The sequence below is a fragment of the Cornus florida genome, unplaced genomic scaffold, assembly GCF_030987335.1.
Source record: "Cornus florida cultivar Cherokee Brave unplaced genomic scaffold, ASM3098733v1 CherokeeBrave_3.0.0_Hap2_Chr09, whole genome shotgun sequence".
In the NCBI taxonomy this organism is placed as follows: Eukaryota; Viridiplantae; Streptophyta; class Magnoliopsida; order Cornales; family Cornaceae; genus Cornus; species Cornus florida.
Window position 1 is genome coordinate 75,391,469 of NW_026775579.1, and position 7,438 is coordinate 75,398,906.

A 7,438-nucleotide genomic window follows, 5' to 3' on the forward strand; every position below is an offset into this window, starting at 1 on the left:
TTTTCTTTGCCTTGGCTTCTGGCAAGTTCCCACAAGTTTGGAGTTTGTTATCATTTTGCCTTTGTGCATTTGATGTAGAGTATGTTTTTCTATTTAGTCTTATCCTAGTTCTAGAAGTTGAACGGCTTAATTATATAATCAATCATCCAATTTAGTAGGGACCGTAGGGTCTAGTGTATTTAGAATTTGAGAGATGGTTCTAAAGTTTTGATTGATTGTATGATGCAACTTTTTCTATTGGCAAAGTCTGAGGGATTCTAGGTAGGATCTTAGAAGAGATTTTTTGTATTCTCTTTATTCAATTCACTTTCTGCTACCAGATTTACTGTCCCCGCTCCCCTTCTCCACTTTTCATCCTGAGGCCTAGATTTATTAAGAAGCCATCTATCCTACAAATTTGACCTTTAATTGAACTCTAGAACTCTTAATAGCTTTGGTCCAGAATTTTCTGCAACTACTTTTTTGGGAATCTAAAAAGTGATACGTTTAGGACTAAGAAAATACTCTTCCAGTCCACAAAGCCAACTACCTATCAATGTGTTAGTGGGGAGCATTCATCCAAGTTTTCTAGTGTTGTCCATGTTAATTTGGTACTAGAGCTTGTACAAATTGCTTTTATACACTTGTTACACATCTGTATTTGAAACAACAATCAAATTTGGCCATGAAAGCTTTGATTCAATAGGATGAGAGGTGTATGCAGCTAGCTAGCATTTTTACCTAAAAAGCTACCTCCTGAAGTTTACAAATTGGAACTAATTGCCTTCATTTAGAAGATAAGAATTTGTGCCATTGGAAAAAGGGAAATCTTGGAGTGGGATTATCATTGCTGAACAAAACCAGCGTGTCACTGTAGAACATCCTTTCAAAATCAGAAAGGTGGCTCTTTCATTTATGTTAAAGGGTCATCTATTTGCAAAATGGAAGTGGAAGTTTGATTTTAGAGGTGGAAGACAAGCAAACCCAATTCTTCTCTTTATCCCTCGCTATCTCAGAACTAGACACCATGCCTCTTCTTCACACCCTCTTCTTCATAGATACCTTTCATATAATCCTAATTTTCAAACAGGTAATATACACACACACATATATACTACACCTATAATTTTCATTTTAGGTTACAATTGTGTCATATATATATATATATATATATATATATATTTTCATTTCTATATTTTCTCTACATTACTCACTCTAATTCCAAATGGGTTTTTGTGATTTGGTATTAGATATGTTGTTTTGTGATTTTGATAATTGTATTTGGTATTATGCCATTAATATTTTTCAAATTAGCTGTTAATTCTAGTAGGGAAAGAATAACATGAATTTTGCTTTATATTGGGGCTATTGAGTTTTATGTTTCCTTGTCGCAGGATATAAATATTCAATTCGCGCAATACATGAACCAACTATGGAAGCTGTAGCTCCCAAGAAAGAAGATGATGATAAACAATCGTCTCCAAATTGGAAGGTTAAGATGCTTTATGACGGTGATTGTCGGCTTTGCATGCGCGAGGTTTGCATTTTACATTTTATTTTCAAGTTTTTAATTTGATTCCAACGTACTGTTATTCATGAATTGGTGTTAATTTGAAAAAATGTTTATATAATTATATTACCAGGTCAACATGTTAAGGGAGCGGAATGAGCGCTACGGATAAATCAAGTTTGTTGACATAAGTTCAGATGAATATAGTCCAGAGGAGAATCAAGGCCTTGCCAACAAAGTTGTATGTTTAAAAAGTAAAAATTATTTAAAAATTGAATTTTTGTTGTGGTACCAATGCTAAAAGAATACCTGCATATTTGAGTGGTGGAATCAAAAATTTGGTATAGAAACAGTAAAAAAAACATATAGAATTAGAGGGTATAATATAGCTCATGTCTCTTTATAAATGAATGAAAAAAAAAAAAAAAAAAAAAAAAAGAAGATGAAAATTAGACATCCAATTGGGAAAAAAAAAATTATAACACTAATCATCTACAAAATAAATAACAGAGAGAAAGAGAGTACTCGTTGCAGATGCTGAGGCGTATCGCCATGTTTAGAGAGAGATTTTCTTGCTGGCTCACCGATAGCTCTTTTCTTCTTCTTCTGAAAGAGGGCCGGGATTTTGTGGTGGCCTGGTCTTGCTTCGCTGGTTAGACAAAGATGGGGAGAGAGAGGACGCACGAATGAGGGTGAAATGGCTGTTACAGAGAGGGGGGGAGAGAGAGAGAGGGCTCTTTAAGAATGAGATTTGAGTGAGGGTTAGGGCAGAGAGAGAGAGAGGGCTCTTGCACGAATGAGATTTCGTGAGGTTAGGGCTCCAAAAGGTCAAATGTATTAGAAAATGGACAAGGGCATTTTAGGCAACACACAAAATAAAGAGAATGGCATTTTGGGCAACACAAATTTTAAACAGTAAAAATTCATGTGCCACATCAGCAATTTAGTCAAACACATTTTTTTGAAACTATGGTACTTTGACTCAATGGATATGTAAATATAGGCCACTAAACCCATTTATATGTAAAAATCCCTTAACCATTCTTCTGCAAAAACTGCAGGGTAAATAACTAGAGTTTATTCACATGAATAGAATCAAAAACATTAAACATGTTTCAAAATAAATTCTTTAAAAATATTTGTTTCTAAACATGTATCTTCGAGATGCATTCACTTGGATACCAATACCGTTTTCATTTTTCAGAAATATAAGCACGTCTTGAAAGCATTGCTTGCTGCATTACTCTCTATATATATATATATGGATATATTATATGTTTTATTCTACTTGAAGCAGTCATCCGTATACATTTTATTAAAAGTTCAAATACCGATTATATTGAACCATGATACAAAACACACTCACACATCTACTTATTCTTATGAGAATTTGAATTCTTCTTTCTAATTTGGATCAGTTTTCTTCATCAAAATTATACATTATGACTAACGTAAAATATTTTTCTCAGAAAATATTTTTATTTTTCAAGTAAAATATTTTATTTTTCTGTATTTGGCAAATGTTTAGGTAAAAGGGTTGAGGTGGAGTCCATCTGACCGGACGTGTAAATAGCTTACCGAAAATTGATAAATAAGTTATTTTGTTAAATTTTAAATTTTTTTTTCTCGTAAAAATTTTATAACAACCAAACAAAAAAAATAAAGTAAAAAAAATTTATAAAATTTTTTACTTTCAATGCACGATAAGATACTAATCAATGCATGTTTTCCATCAATACATATATATATATATATATATATATATATATATATATATATATAACCAAACTTTTTTGATCATGTAAATACAGGCCATAGTTGAAGCCTTCATTTTTTCGTTTGTTTCGAATGCGACAGAAATTAAAAAGGGACTACTCAAGTGGGCTCAAATCCTCTGCTGTGAGTTACCCTGCAGTCCCCTGCTGTGAGCTGATGAAAGGCCTTAGTTTGGCCACGTGTGCTTCAGTTTGTAATATGTCTATGGGCTCCACTAAAATGGTGCAAAACGCATTATTCCGTTAAATCTGCCTTCCGTTAAACATCCATCTCTCGGCATCTCTGAAAAAGCCCAAAAGAGCCGGCTCTACAAATTAATTGAGCCGTCTCCAAAAAATTGGGTTGAGCCGTCTCCACATTTCTTCTTGAGCCGGCTGTCCATTATTTTTTTTTCTTTTATTTTTATTTTTTTTTGCTTGGCAAGGAGCCGGCTCTAAAAATTCTGATCATAGGAACTCTGAGCACCTTCACCATCAAAATAAGCTATTGACACAGTTCTGTAAAACTAATTTCACACCTCTGTAAAACTAATTTGACACCTAAATTTAACATTTTTTAATTCTTTCATTTGTCATCTGTTAGTGTAAATTATGATATTTTTCTACTTGAAATTGGCATTGGTTAAGCATTCTAGCATATTTGAAATGTTAGATAATTGTAGGATTTTTTTCTATAATCTTCAATAACCATTCTAGTGAATGTAAAATCTTACATAATTGTTTTTTTTAACTAAGTTGGCTTCATTAGGTACCAATTTGTTATCCAAATATTTTTTGTTCTCATGTAGGCGGCAATTACACATTTCACAGGTTATTATGTGACATTTATGAGAAAAAATACATTGTGAAGTTTAATATTTACACAGTTCTACTAAACTAATTTCACACCTCTGCAAAACTAATATCACACCTAAATTTAACATTTTTTAATTCTTTCATTTGCCATCCGTTAGTGTAAATTATGATTTTTTTTTACTTGAAATTGACATTGGTAAAGCATTCTAGCGTATTTGAAATCTAGCGTAATTGTAAGATTTTCTTCAATAATCTTCAATAACCATTCTAGTGAATGTAAAATCTTCCGTAATTGTTTTTTTTTTTTTAACTGAGTTGGCTTCATTACGTACCAATATGTTATCCAAATATTTTGTCTTCTTATGTATGTGGCAATTACACATTTCACAGGTTATTATGTCACATTTCTGAGAAAAAATACATTGTGAAGTTTCATAAGTAGGGACACTGATCACCTTCACCATCAAAATAAGCTATTCACACAGTTCTACAAAACTAATTTCACACCTCTGCAAAACTAATTTCACACCTAAATTTAACATTTTTTAATTCTTTCATTTGTCATCCGTTAGTGTAAATTATAATATTTATTTACTTGAAATTGACATTGGTTAAGCATTATAGTGTATTTGAAATATTGGATAATTGTAGGATTTTCTTCTATAATCTTCAATAACCATTCTAGTGAATGTCAAATCTTCCATAATTATTTTTTTTTAACTGAATTGGCTTCATTAAGTACCAATGTGTTATCCAAATATTTTGTCTTCTCATGTATGCGGCAATTACACATTTCATAGGTTATTATGTCACATTTCTGAGAAAAAATACATTGTGAAGTTTAATAAGTAGAGACACTGATCACCTTCACCATCAATATAAGCTATTCACACAGTTCTACAAAACTAATTTCACACCTCTGCAAAACTAATTTCACACCTAAATTTAACATTTTTTAATTCTTTCATTTGTCATCCGTTAGTGTAAATTATAATATTTATTTACTTGAAATTGACATTGGTTAAGCATTATAGTGTATTTGAAATATTGGATAATTGTAGGATTTTCTTCTGTAATCTTCAATAACCATTCTAGTGAATGTAAAATCTTGCATAATTGTTTTTTTTTTTTTTAACTGAGTTGGCTTCATTAGGTACCAATGTGTTATCCAAATATTTTGTCTTCTCATGTATGCGGCAATTACACATTTCACAGGTTATTATGTCACATTTCTGAGAAAAAATACATTGTGAAGTTTAACAAGTAGGGACACTGATCACCTTCACCATCAAAATAAACTATTTACACAGCTCTGCAAAACTAATTTCACACCTAAATTTAACATTTTTTAATTCTTTCATTTGTCATCCGTTAGTCTAAATTATGAATTTTTTTTTCTTGAAATTGACATTAGTTAAGCATTCTAGCGTATTTGAAATCTTGGTTAATTGTAGGATTTTCTTCTATAATCTTTAATAACCATTGTAGTGAATGTAAAATCTTCCATAATTGTTTTTTTTTTAACTGAGTTGGCTTCATTAGATACCAATGTGTTATCCAAATATTTTGTCTTCTCATGTATGCGGCAATTATACATTTCACAGGTTATTATGTCACATTTATGAGAAAAAATACATTGTGAAGTTTAATAAGTAGGGACACTGATCGCCTTCACCATCAAAATAAGCTATTCACACAGTTCTGTAAAACTAATTTCACACCTCTGCAAAACTAATTTCACACCTAAATTTAACATTTTTTAATTCTTTCATTTGTCATCCGTTAGTGTAAATTATGATTCTTTTTACTTGAAATTGGCATTGGTTAAGCATTGTAGCGTATTTGAAATCTTGGATAATTATAGGATTTTCTTCTATAATCTTCAATAACCATTTTAGTGAATGTAAAATCTTCCATAATTGTTTTTTTTTTAACTGAGTTGACTTCATTAGATACCAATGTGTTATCCAAATATTTTGTCTTCTCATATATGCGGCAATTACACATTTCACAGGTTATTATGTCACATTTATGAGAAAAAATACATTGTGAAGTTTAATAAGTAGGGACATTGATCACCTTCACCATCAAAACAAGTTATTCACACAATTCTGTAAAACTAATTTCACACCTCTGCAAAACTAATTTCACACCTAAATTAAACATTTTTTAATTCTTTCATTTGTCATCCGTTAGTGTAAATTATGAATTTTTTTTTCTTGAAATTGACATTAGTTAAGCATTCTAGCGTATTTGAAATCTTGGTTAATTGTAGAATTTTCTTCTATAATCTTCAATAACCATTCTAGTGAATGTAAAATCTTCCATAATTGTTTTTTTTTTAACTGAGTTGACTTCATTAAATACCAATGTGTTATCCAAATATTTTGTCTTCTCATGTATGCGGCAATTACACATTTCACATGTTATTATGTCATATTTATGAGAAAAAATACATTGTGAAATTTAATAAGTAGGGACACTGATCACATTCACCATCAAAATAAGCTATTCACACAGTTCTAACAAACTAATTTCACACCTTTGCCAAACTAATTTCACACCTAAATTTAACAGCTCTTGGGATTTAATGGAGCCGGCTCTTGAAGTTCAATGGAGCCAGCTCTAAGTTGTTGAGCCGGCTCATAATAAATATGGAGCCGGCTCTCAGAATTTTTAAACCCGGCTCCTTGCCAAGCAAAAAAAAATAAAAATAAAAGAAAAAAAAAAATAATGGACAGCCGGCTCAAGAAGAAATGTGAAGACGGCTCAACCCAATTTTTTGGAGACGGCTCAATTAATTTGTAGAGCTGGCTCTTTTGGACTTTTTCAGAGATGCCGAGAGATAGATGTTTAACGGAAGGCAGATTTAACGGAATAATGCGTTTTGCACCATTTTAGTGGAATCCACAGACATATTACAAACTGAAGCACACGTGGCCAAACTAAGGCCTTTCATCAGCTCACAGCAAAGGACTGCAGGGTAACTCACAGCAGGGGATTTGAGCCCCATATTCCACCTTTAGTCTTGTGTACGGATTATATTAATGCGCATGGTTGGGATTGGACAAGGGACTCAAACAATGCCAAATGATAAAGCAGAAGGTAATGGGCTAATTATTATTATTATTATTATTTTAATCGGAACTCATACAAACTGTCTTCGCTAAATTACTCCTTTTAAAAGTCGAGCCTGTTGGTACTAATTAACTTTTTAGTGTTTTCATTTTCAAGGTCACAGTTTTTCAATCAAGAATAGAACTGTACAAGTCATTCCCAAGTCTTTGCTGTCTCTTTCAACAATGGATGGTTATCACAAAGTCTTTGTTCTTTTTTAATTTCTCTCTCCCCCCCCCCCCCCCCCCCCCCAACTTTAGAA